Here is a 13,115-nt window from a genome sequence, read left to right on the forward strand (position 1 = left end):
TGGTAATTTTTTTCTAGTGAAAAAAAATAACATCTATTGCTTCATTCCTTTGTTGAATCCTATAATTCCAATTCTAGCTTGGGGAGCTGGACCTGTTGACATGAGACAGACAGGTCTAGATGGGACAGTACATCACTGGGCAGAATCAAAAGCAGATCTGTGGCCACTCATATAAACTGGAGTTGCCAATCTATCTATTCTGCACATCTTTGGGGTGTACAATTGTCATCATCATCATCATCATCATCACTAGTTTAACAACCCTTTTCTGTGTTTAAAAAAGTTTTCCCTCCACTCTCCACATTCTTGAGCACCCTTGGGGGGAAATCCCATTCTTTCTATAATCTCATCATCAAGGGTATATTGCAGCAGACATTTTTAAGGCTGGGTGGCCTTCCTGATACCATCCATCTTTTGTTGCCTTTTACCACATTCAAGAAGGATGGTCACTTTATTCAAAACCCTGGTTGTAGGGTCAAAACACCCTGGAATGTAGGAGGAAACTGCAATACCTAGTGAAAATCCAGTTGGACATGAGTAAAATGTGCAGACTTCCAATGGTCAGCTTGGTCTTGGTCCATGAAGATGTAAGGCAGCAGCACTAAGAAATTACACCACCATACTGAGCATCTGCTGACTAGTGATCAGTTCATAGAAGTGGAGTCTCATATACAGAGGACACTACAGCAGTTGTCTGATGCCCAACATGTTTTAGAAAAAGTAACGATAAGTAATATTCAAAAATTAAATTAAATGTGCTGCACTATAACCTAATTTAAGGTTTAATATTCATTCTAAAAAGGCAGAACCACTAGAAACAGGAAAACAAATGTCCCTTTGGGTCTTGCTATAATAGATAATAGGCCAGGGCTAAGCCGTGGGGTGGCTGTTCCACTTCCCCATCTTTAAAGCAGTACCAAAACACTCTTTTTCTCAGCTCCATCACCTCTCATTGTGACATGACTGGTCTCTTTTCCTTCCTGCTCCAAGCTTGTCTGTCTGGGGTACAGAAGGAACTTTTAAAGCTCTCAGCAGAACTACTCGTGTGTTCCAGCCTTGAAGCACAGCCAGTGACAGGAGCTTTTCATAGAACATCAGTAGCTATCCATGAAGTGTTCAGCATGGAAGCCTTAGTTGCTTTTGCAGTCTCTAACCTCTATCTTTAATATAAAGGCTAGACCCTACAGACACATCATAAGCTAAAGCAAGAGGCTGTGTAGTAGTCAATAAAAATCCCTGCTGCCATACCATCATCCCTGGAATAATCACTTTTAGGGCAACATCCATTATTGATTATATTAGTATATCTTCCAGAAAATGGCCTGGCACACTCTCAGCAATAATAGTCTTGACTAAGTCCAGATTTATTGTGCTACGATTTTGTAGAATGAAAAGGAGATGGTGGGCTGGTCATCAGAACTGCATGTTTGTTATAACTGGAGGTTTATTGTCTCTAGAAAAGCTGTGTGCTGTTTTTTTTTTTTTTTGTGTTTTCATCCACTGTTAGCTAGCGATATCTGAGTTATAATATTAATAGACATCATATTGTTTATGTCAATCAAACTGCTCACTTTTACAAAATGTTTATCATAGTGTTAGAGAGTTAATGTATATTGATATCATAAGGTTTAGCAATTTATTGTTATTATATTATGGTTGCAAATTTTTGCAAGCATGTTAGCCCTTTTCTCAGTTAAGAGTGCTATACAAAAATAAACATACCTCAAAAATTGAATTTTTCATATGTTCAGTTAACTTTCATCTGTTTGTAATTTTTTAGGTCCAACATGGCCTTCTCAAAAGATTTTAGACAAGTGTAATATGTTAAAACAGGTACCATCTGGTCACTGGCCTATATAATTTAAAAAAAAACTTTAAAAATCACAAAGTGGAAGTGGAGGAAACTGCTGCTATGGCATTGCTGACATTGTCAATGAAAAGTTTTTAAAGCACAAATTTCAAAAAGAACACAATAATTCATGTGCAACAATGCCAAAGCTGTTGTGATAACAGAAAACCCATGTGTCTAATTTGGTGGCCCCGCATCTTTGGGTAACACCCACAACACACAAAAGACAAAGGATAACAATAAGAGATATGTAGATACAAACAAGATAACAAAAATGGTAAAAATCTCATTATACAAACTTGGTCATGACAATGTAATATAACGACAAACGAAACCCAAAAACAGAATTAACAACATAATATGAAGGATTATATTTAAATAATAAAACAACTAAACATAAAGGAAACAAACAATCCAGTACAACAACTCTGACCGTGCTTCTGTCTTTTCCTGTCTTTTTTAAACCATACTTTTTTGTATCATATACAGTATTATCCAACATAATGTCTATCAAAGGTTGTGTACTTTTATTTTATGTATATTAATGAGTTAAACATTTATACGCGTATGTCTAAGCATATAATATTAATATACAGTATGTTAAAATATGAAAAAAAAATTTATTTTAACAATTTAAAGTACAAATTACAGCAACATATTAACTATTAATGGTTTCTCCGACTTGCTTTACACTACGAGGAAGCTGCTGTGGAGATTGAAGCAAAAGCCAACGTGTAGGAAAATTTCAGTGATGTCAAGAATGAATTTTGGCACCATCAAAGAGAACTGGGTAATCGACTCAGTGTTTCAGAATAAAGTAAATTGAATTTTTGCTGTGACTAAACCCAGCCATTCATAGATGAAAACTAGCTTTGATGAGGGATATCATCAATAGAAGGAAGAAAAAGCATCTGCTAAGACTGAATCTAGTTCTGTGGCTATGGTGTCTGGCTTTCAAATGGATTTCCAGGGAAAAATTGTGATGATGCGGGTCGCCCCGCGCTACCGGGTCCCCCCGGGGAGTCTCTTGAACCTGCTACCGCCGATAACGTACCCGAAGGATAAACCAGCAGATGAGGACACTCACATAGACCAAGGGTAGATGCATAAAAGTGTAAATGGGACTTCCTCCAGGCTGTCTGCCTTCTATCTCAATCGTCCACCTGCATTAGATCCCTTCGCCTCCTGCCTTCTCTCTACCTCCTTTCTTTTTATTCATTTTTCCTTCCATTTTTTTCTGATTCTCTTTTTTTCTCATGCTGGCTCTTTCTTATATGCCTCTGTGGGTGCCTTGCCTCAATCACGTACCAGTGGAAGCCAATGAAGTCAATGAGACAGACTACACCCTGACACATGCAGGTGCGTCTTGCCTCAATTACAGTACTTCACGAATCCCCCTCGCAGCTTAGTGAGCACGTACATCCACTGAGATCGAGCCGGTCAATTAATTATTTATTTATTAAAATGGCCAAAGATATATATATATACAGTGCATCCGGAACGTATTCACAGCGCATCACTTTTTCCACATTTTGTTATGTTACAGCCTTATTCCAAAATGGATTAAATTCATTTTTTTCCTCAGAATTCTACACACAGCACCCCATAATGACAACGTGAAAAAAGTTTACTTGAGGTTTTTGCAAATTTATTAAAAAATAAAAAAAATTGAGAAATCACATGTACATAAGTATTCAAAGCCTTTGCTCAATACCTTTGCACCTTTGGCAGCAATTACAGCCTCAAGTCTTTTTGAATATGATGCCACAATGCTTGGCACACCTATCCTTGGCCAGTTTCGCCCATTCCTCTTTACAGCACCTCTCAAGCTCCAGCAGGTTGGATGGGAAGCGTCGGTGCACAGCCATTTTAAGATCTCTCCAGAGATGTTCAATCGGAATCAAGTCTGGGCTCTGGCTGAGCCACTCAAGGACATTCACAGAGTTGTCCTCAAGCCACTCCTTTGATATCTTGGCTGTGTGTATACTTAGGGTCGTTGTCCTTATGGATGATGGAGGTCACTGTGCTCATTGGGACCTTCAAAGCAGTAGAAATTTTTCTGTAACCTTCCCCAGAGTTGTGCCTCTAGACAATCCTGTCTCGGAGGTCTACGGAAAATTCCTTTAACTTCATGCTTAGTTTGTGCTCTGACATGAACTGTCAACTGTGGGACCTTATATAGACAGGTGTGTGCCTTTCCAAATCATGTCCAATCAACTGAATTTACCACAGGTGGACTCCAATTAAGCTGCAGAAACATCTCAAGGATGATCAGGGGAAACAAGATGCACCTGAGCTCAATTTTGAGCTTCATGGCAAAGGCTGTGAATACTTATGTACATGTGCTTTCTCAATTTTTTTATTTTTAATAAATTTGCAAAAATCTCAAGTAAACTTTTTTCATGTTGTCATTATGGGGTGTTGCGTGTAGAATTCTGAGGAAAAAAATGAATTTAATCCATTTTAATCCATTTTGGCTGTAACATAACAAAATGTGGAAAAAGTGTGAATACTTTCCGGATGCACTGTATACATATACTGTATATATATATATATATATTTTATATATGAATACAAGCCTCTGTATGCGGGCACGGCATAAGCGGCAGGTAATAGAATAATTAAAAAATATTTGCTTTTTGTGCCCTACATGCACATTCCACATCTATCCTCTGTGTTCATGTGTTTCTGAGCCTCTCTTCACCGGCAAACACTCTCTTTAGTGTGTTCCCTTAAAGCCTGCTTCTCAGACTCTGTCTTTATTTTCAAAGCGCCTTTCTCTCCTCCTGTCCATCTTTGGTGGTTCGCTCAGCATGCCTCATACACCATTACTCCTCACACTCTCACCTTCTCTTTCATTATGTCACCAAAGCCAAATTGACCAATCACATGAAAGCCACACTGACCAATCAGATTGCTCGGAGGCACATAACACACAGACCTTAGTGTGTTATTATATAGTGGATAGATAGATGGCCGAAAAGCAAGGAGGAAGGGCACAAGTGCAGGTTAAGTCCAAGCACACCATTTATTTTTTCCACACTACAAATATTGCTGCACTTACGGCCACAGAAGATGCAAAACAACAAACAAGAGGAGTGTTTGCCAGCTGTGCTTGCATAATCATGCTTTTCAACGTATGGCTATGGATCAGTTGCCTATTTTCATTTAACATGCTATTTACAAAACTTTTTGAAACTTTTTTGCATTTTTTTGTGGTCACAGAACTGCACCTAAGTGACATGATTTGTCATTGTGTCCTAGAAAATAGTAAAAAGTCTATATTAGAGTAACAGCCTCTGTTCACTTACCTTTTTTGGACATTTTTATACTTTAGTATGTTGTACTAGTACTAGACACAAGAACTGTCAATGTGTAAGGGATTTGTAGATTTCTATGATGGGTTGTTCAGTATGACACAATTATTATTATTATTATGACTAGGTAGTACAAAACATCTTCTTGTGGGCTTTGGTGAATGTACTTTTTAGTAAAGTTAGGTGACCAAATACAGCTGAAACAACAAATTGTGATCAATTTAGGTGTAACAGTTAAACTGTAATGGAGACAATGGGACTGTGAAACTCATAGAAAAAAAAATAACGTAGCCTTTGTATTTAATTTATTAAATTGAGAAAAATTAAACGAAGAGCTCAACATAATCCAAAATAACCAAAAGGCAAAAAAAAAAAGCAAACCGTATTATAAAAATATCAAATACTAAAAATTAAATAAATCCATAAAGGTAATGCAACAATCAACAAATCCATTATGAAAAGAAGGAAATACACATAAAACCCAAAAGTCAAAAAACTGAACATCCAAATAAGAATGATCAAAAGACTAACAAAACCCACAAAGGCACAGGAATAAGCGGAAAACACACAAAAAGGACAACCACAGCAAAGAATTACTAGTGCCTTATTAAATTCCATGAAGCATACTGGATCTTTAAATAGAACTTAGGCAAAGCTTGCTCAGGAGGGCCTGTCCCCTTAGGTTCAATGTTGAAACTAATACTTACAGAAACAAATCTAACATAATTAACAATTACAAAGTAGTTAAAAAACAAAACATTTAAAATGCATAAAATGAAACAATGAATACATTAACATAGAAAAAATTTAAAAAATAAATAGCAAAAATTTAAAAAAAAATAACAGAAAATAAAGTAAATTGAGACCAGGAACAGAGTCTTGATAAGGCCATAACACATATAAGCCAACTGAAATGATTTATTTCAAATTTGGGACAAAATGAAATTCGTCTTTAGTCACTTCATATCTGGGCATGACCAAGTTATACTGAAGAAGCTTAATTCCGAAACACAAATTATTATACATAAATTTAAAACAATGTAAGTCTTGCAAACCATTCATTATTAGTATACTTTGCCTGTATTTGATACAGTAGGTATAGATATTAGAGATAGAATGATGATACAATAAAACAAGGTCAGGGTAAAAAAAAGTGGAATTACTACTCCTCATTAAGGAATGGAAACAAAAAGCAAGTAAAAAAATGCCAGGCCGTATACATTTTTTAAACAAAAGCTAGTTTGAAATAAATTTTAGGATTATTGCTTTTTTGTGAAGTATCGTTGATGCATGGAAAACAATGGCTCCTTTTAGCATACTTGTGATTTTGATTAAAATGAAGTGAATGAAGCAGTAAAAAAGCAGAAACAAAGACGAAAATCCCAAACCGGTATGTGTGAGGTGTACTGAGAAGTGTAATACCTCAGAAGAAACTGATTAGTAGTAGTTAGTATAGTTATGAATTGATTGATTGTTATTAACCTAAATGCATTGAGCATTACACAAGAATTCGATCGCACATTTACCGATGGGAGGTGCACCAGATTGAAATTATTTAAACATTGAGTGGAATGTATTCCCTAAAAGTAGAAATAATCACATTTTTCATGTGTGAAAGGATGCAACAGACACCACAAAAAAGGCAGCAACCTTTTATGCTTGAAAATTGGTTTGGAAAAAAAAGTAAAATCTGAGAAACAGGTCTTTATAGACTTGAGTCCAAAAAAGAACTGCGGTAAGAGAAAACATGACGGTTTTAAAGCCAGACAGGGGAAATTACATCACCTGGACAGGAATCGGAAGTTGTGACATTGGGCCCAGAACCAGAACAACAACAATAAAATTTATTTATATAGCACATTTTCATACAAACAGTAGCTCAAAGTGCTTTACATAATAAAGAATAAAAAAATAAAAGACACAATAAGAAAACCAAAATAAATCAACATTAATTAACATCGAATAAGAGTAAGGCTCCATGGCCAGGGGGGTCAGAAAAAGCAAAAAAAACTCCAGACGGCTGGAGAAAAAATAAAATCTGTAGGGATTCCAGACCAAGAGACCGCCCAGTCCCCTCTGGGCATTCTACCTAACATGAATGAAACAGTCCTCTTGGGATTTAGGGTTCTCACGGAAGTGACTTCCTCCCACGTGTACATGTGTGACACATGTTAACAGAACACAGAATGATCAGATGTAGTACATGTTGGCAAGTGTATCTTAGATTGACACAATATGAGGAAAAATCCTCTTTGATAAGAATGCCATTCTCTATACATTTGTGATTTTCAAAAAAATCTTCTTACCATAAATAGGTTTCCATGTTTAATTAAAAATAAGGAATATTCTGTAGACCTTGAAGTCTGTAAGTTATGATTTTTATTATCTGTTTCAGTTACTTAAACTTTATTCAAACATTTGCACTTCAAATGAAGGTTGTTCTTTAAATGTTTCATGAGTCATGATCTGATTGACAGCCCAGAAAATAGAAGAAAACCACCTCAGCACTTACAATAAACTAATCTATAGGCATTCATTGAAAAGGAAATCCATGAAGTGAATTTTAAACTAAGGGAATGGTCAGTGGCGGTTCCAGGCCAAATTTACCAGAGGGGCCAGGGTGGGGCCAGTGTTTTTTCATGGGGGCACAGAACAACAAAAAAAGGGCAATATTTAATTGTTTAATATATTAAGTGAATTTATTTGGAGCACAAACAAAATGAATTGAACATTTAATAATAAAACATACAAATGAATTTCAAACAAAAGATTTTACATACTGTACATATGCACAATAAACATTTAAACAAATTTGACTTTTTGTATAGCTAACATTTCTCTTATTTGTATGAGAGATATTTTTGTTTTATGTAGGTATGTATTTATTTTGTTATAAAGTGACTTTTTTACAGCATGAAACTTAAATGTACACTCACATTTTCTGTTCAGTAATCTCTCATCCTCTAGCACTGGCAACACAGTAGCCTGTAACTTTATAATAACAGTATTCTGCATTTGTGATTTCTTGCAAAACGGTCCACAAATGCATCAAGGTTCAAAGCCTTGGCTCTTCTAGATTCAATGCTAGTTCCGGCTTCCGTGCCAGCGCATATCACCGTAAGTAATTAATTAAAATTTTATCTCTTCACCACAGGGGTCATAACGGGGCCAGGGCCAGTTCTACAGGTTGGCCCCCATCTAAAACCGCCTATGGGAATGGTGTCTTAGTCTTTAAACCAATGTTTGGCAAACAGGAAGAGACTTGCATTTAAAGTTATTAACAAGAAATTTGAATGCATGAAAATGTGGTAATAAAAACAATGTAAACCTTTGTTTTAGGCATGCATGAAATTAATATTTTTTATTTTTATTCTAAATAGCACAATAAAGTTTTGTTCACCAATCAAAAGTTGGGGAGACTGGAGGAAGAGTCCCACTGTCTTAAATAAAGTCAAGACAATGACCACAAATGATTGCAGCTTTCAGGTGTTACCTGGTAGCAATGAGGCCACCTTCCTAGGGTTATCATATTTCCCAAACCAATAAAGAGGACATGTAGGGGGGATTGCTAGTGGTGTCATCCCACTTGGAATTTCTCTTCGTATAAGTGCTGGGGTGGGTGGGTTGTAATTACTTACACATCGCTTCAGATCCACTCATATGGTATCATCATTGCGGGTTCATCTGATTTTTTTTAAGAATTATATGTTAGGTTAAAAAAAAAAGATGTGAATTGAAAAAAGTCAAATCATGCTGGTAAATTCGTGCTGGTTGGGAACAATGGGCCGCTGTGTGAAAAACCCAGACAAAGTGACAGTTTTGTAAAATCCTACCATATGCCCAGATAGGCACATAAAGAGTGGACATTTCTGGCTGAAACCCAGAAGTAACCTACTGTAACAACATTAGCTAACGATACAATTTTTTACACCTTAAAAATTAAGAACTATTAAAAAACACAGGTACTAAAATGAAATGTGCACTTTCTAAAATTCCAGCATCATGACACTATCATTATAAAAGAGCCCTCTTAGGAAAATGTACATTTAATTAACTCTGATTTATGTATTTTAGCAACTGTTCCACTATATTTTGTTTAGGAGGTAAAAAATAAATGTTTTTGATGCCCAACCAAAATGATATTAGATCCAAGTAAGCAAAAAATTAAACAGGCCCACATACACTTCAGTTCTGATATTTCAATTATATTTTTTCATACGATTACATGAAGCTTAAATGGCAATGATTACTGATTTGTGATCATTAACAACCAAAGCAGAAATTTCATTATTGGAAAGTTAATCCAAACCATCCTCAATATTAGAGACTCTTCCCTCTAGAAGACAATTTGTAAAAATCCATTTGTCATTGTATTTAGAAATTTTAACATTGCAAACCGAACTGAATTACAACCACCTTTCTGACTTCAACATATGCTGTATATTTTGGTGAGTACTCTGAACCTGTCATGTCTGAATGGCATTATTATGATCTCCATGAGAAGAAAACAAAAAAGAGGCAAATTAAATCTTAGTCAGGGCACAGGCATAAGCAAAAAGAGGAAAGATACCAGAGAAGTAGAGAAAACCAAAAGCAAGAAACAAAATCAAGGTTAGAGAGAAACAATCAAAAAAGATTGTAACACTACTACTACTACTAAAGTCACTTGAATAATTTTAAATTTAATTCATTTTTCTTTTTTTGATTAAGTAAGCAGATGTCCTTTAGTGCATCTTTAAATAGAAAACATGTGCCAATGTCACACAGTACAAAGACAGTAATCATGCTTCTGGCAAAAGAACATTGTAACTAAAAGCAACATGGCTCAGCCTGTGCAGAAATGCTGCCAAAACGTTAGCACTACGATAGCATTAACGTCATAAAGAAATATTTATGTCCTTAAATCCAAACAGATTATAATAACAGAAAACCAAGCGCAGGACATCAATAATTAAACTTACAACAAGTATGATGCAAACGTAACTTTTAACTTCTGAGATTCACATTTAACTGAATCCAAGGAGCCATACTGTAAATATTTTACTTGTTGCAATCCTCCCACTGGTAAAGTCAAGGTGTAAACAATTTTCTAATTAAATGTTATCAGAAAAATACAATGAAATAGTTTCTAAATAGAAACAGGGCAATCAGTCTTAGGCACTCAAGCCCCTGAAATCTCATCTGGCACTGGCAAAGCTGTTCCATGGGATGTCCCTACCCTGAAGGCTTTCTGCCAAGTAGGCACACCTCTAAATCAAAGCAGTACAAATATTTGCAGGTTGATTTTGCATACATTATTCAAAGAGCAAATATTTGTTTTTTTTACAACACTGCTCATTTTGCATTTGTTTAATCAGAAGTCTCTGACAATTGCCTTGAGGTTAGTTTAGATCTTGGCGTGACCTCAAGTAAATATGTGAATGACTATGCCAGGAGCTTAGTAAGTCAAAGCATATGTTTTCACACAACACATTTCTTTTTTTCCTGTAAACACCACAAGTACAACCCTGAATGTATAATTATAGGTAACACGAACACATAATGTTAATCAATTGATTTCAGAACAATAGATAAACAGAACAAATAAGAAACTGGGGTAGCAAAGAGTCCGCTTCTAGATCTATCACTGTTAGTTGGCTACTTCTTGTTGACTTGCCGTAAAAAGGCAACATTTTCATGACTGAAGAGGTTCAAAATACTGTAGCATTTTTCTAGGAATCAACAGAAAACAGAGTGTTAAATGTAGGAAGTGTGTTAAGATTAATTTGTCAGGATCCCATCAATACATACAGTATCTTAGTTTGCAGTGTTTGTTATTTTATTTTCACTGCAGTTGTTTTTATGATAAATAGTTATGACCCACTTTGAACACGTTCTAATTCATTTTGTTCAATGTCTAGAATTATTATTGTCCTTTTCGTTGTTTTAAATTGTGTTTTCTTTACATGAACACCTCTACGTTGTTTCCATTTTTAAACAACTGCAGCCTTCTGCCTTATTGCAGCACTATATGAAAAACCTCACATTTGAGTTTAAATCCATCCATCCATTATCCAACCTGCTATATCCTAACACAGGTTCACGGGGGTCTTCTGGAGCCAATCCCAGGCAGCACAGGGTGCAAGGCAGGAACAAATCCCCAGGCAGGGACAACGCACACACACATGACAATTTAGGATCACCAGTGCACCTAACCTGCATGTCTTTGGACTGTGGGAGGAAACCCACGCAGACACGGGGAGAACATGCAGACTCCACGCAGGAAGGACCCGGAAGCGAACCGAAGCGGCCACCGTGCCACATTTTGAAATCTTAATTGATATTGAGTAAACCACAAAGCACCTCATGTTTGAAGATTTGTGCTGTGGTGAACTGTCAGTGGTTGAGCTGCGAACCTGTGATCTCTGACTCTGAAGCAAGTACTTTGCAGCGTGAGCTAAATGGAGAACTCCACCAGTCCGCCATGCAGAACCCATTTCTGAACACTGTGAGTGGTGTGCTTCCCTGGTGACGTCAGCTAATCTCTCTCTGTGTTAGCACCCACCTTTTTCTGCACTATACATGTCAGTTACATTCTGAAGTTTTTGAGCTAATTATATCACAGGTAATGAACATGTCCTCTCAATACAGCTGTCTTTAGCATTGGTAATACGGCCTAATGCATATGCTTCATGTTAATTGCTTTTACTTTATAGCCTAGCTATTTTACCTATAAAATGGGTGTTCTGTGTGTTGTACAATGTATCTGGGAATAGCAGCATTAACTCTTTAGGAGGATATTGCCAATTACAAGCTAAAGCACCTTTCCAGGAATTTTTTGGTTCATGACAATGACCGGCTTATTAGCCGATGTAGGACTCATAGAGCCATCCTTTTGGTGTTCTGTGCTGAACTGAAGCTTACATTACAGAAACTGTCATGCAGAAATCATGCAATCCTTGTTTTTTCACAGGATCTTTGGCGACGGGTGGTTTTTAGCCTGAGCTGTGCGGTGTCATGCCATTTGGATGGGATGGTATACTTAAAATACTACTTTGGAGACTTTTAATTTCCTTATGGTCAAAGTGAGTAGGCCAAGATCAAAAGGCAAAATCAGCAAATCCTGATTTTTCTAATGCAATTGACTGCACACATGTTGAGATAAAGGCACTGTGTTATCGTCTATTTACCCTTTTCTTTGTCAAGTTCGTTATTGGATTGGTCTACTCCCGCACCCTAAATAATAACACTCACGCATACATAGATACACATACACTCAGACCCTAACCACAACAGTGCCCTACGAATGACACACACACAGTTGGCTAATTTTTAGCACTTAAAAACCACACAAATGCTTTAGGTATAACACAACTTGTCACTCTCTCAGCACATCAAGAGACTTATTTATTATCGGCACGAACAACATACGATGTTTTAAATAGACCTCAGACCTAAATATTACTTTTGGTCTCCAAGAAAATATTAAAACATACAAAGACTCAGTATCCTTGACTATAGGCTATTTATGAGCCAAGAACACCTTCTTCTTGTACTGTCCCTAACTACTGAGTGGCACCCTTACTTTCAGCCTTAAAACCCCGCAGCACAGAGCTAAATGGCAAAATCTCTAGTTACTTCAGTCACTCTAGACATTAAGACAAAGCATAGAAAGATGAAAACAAGTTACTATTTATTAAAGAACAATAAGTAATAGAAATTAAGTTTGATAGTAAAGTCTGGATAAAATAGTCTTTAAAAAAGCTTACTGAAAGGAATCAGTGATGTCAAGGATGAAAGTCCCAGGCGGCGTTTGATTTAGCAATCGATGTTCATGAGAATGCTGTTAACTGACGATCAGATGAAAACTGGTCACACGTGTCTTTGTTTTATTCTCTGACGTCACTCTTCCGTCGTCACTGTTTCTCTTCTTCTTCTGCTTCTGACGTTGCTTTCAAAATGAGGCATAT

Source organism: Polypterus senegalus, chromosome 4 (genome assembly GCF_016835505.1).
Source record: "Polypterus senegalus isolate Bchr_013 chromosome 4, ASM1683550v1, whole genome shotgun sequence".
NCBI classification, from domain to species: Eukaryota; Metazoa; Chordata; class Cladistia; order Polypteriformes; family Polypteridae; genus Polypterus; species Polypterus senegalus.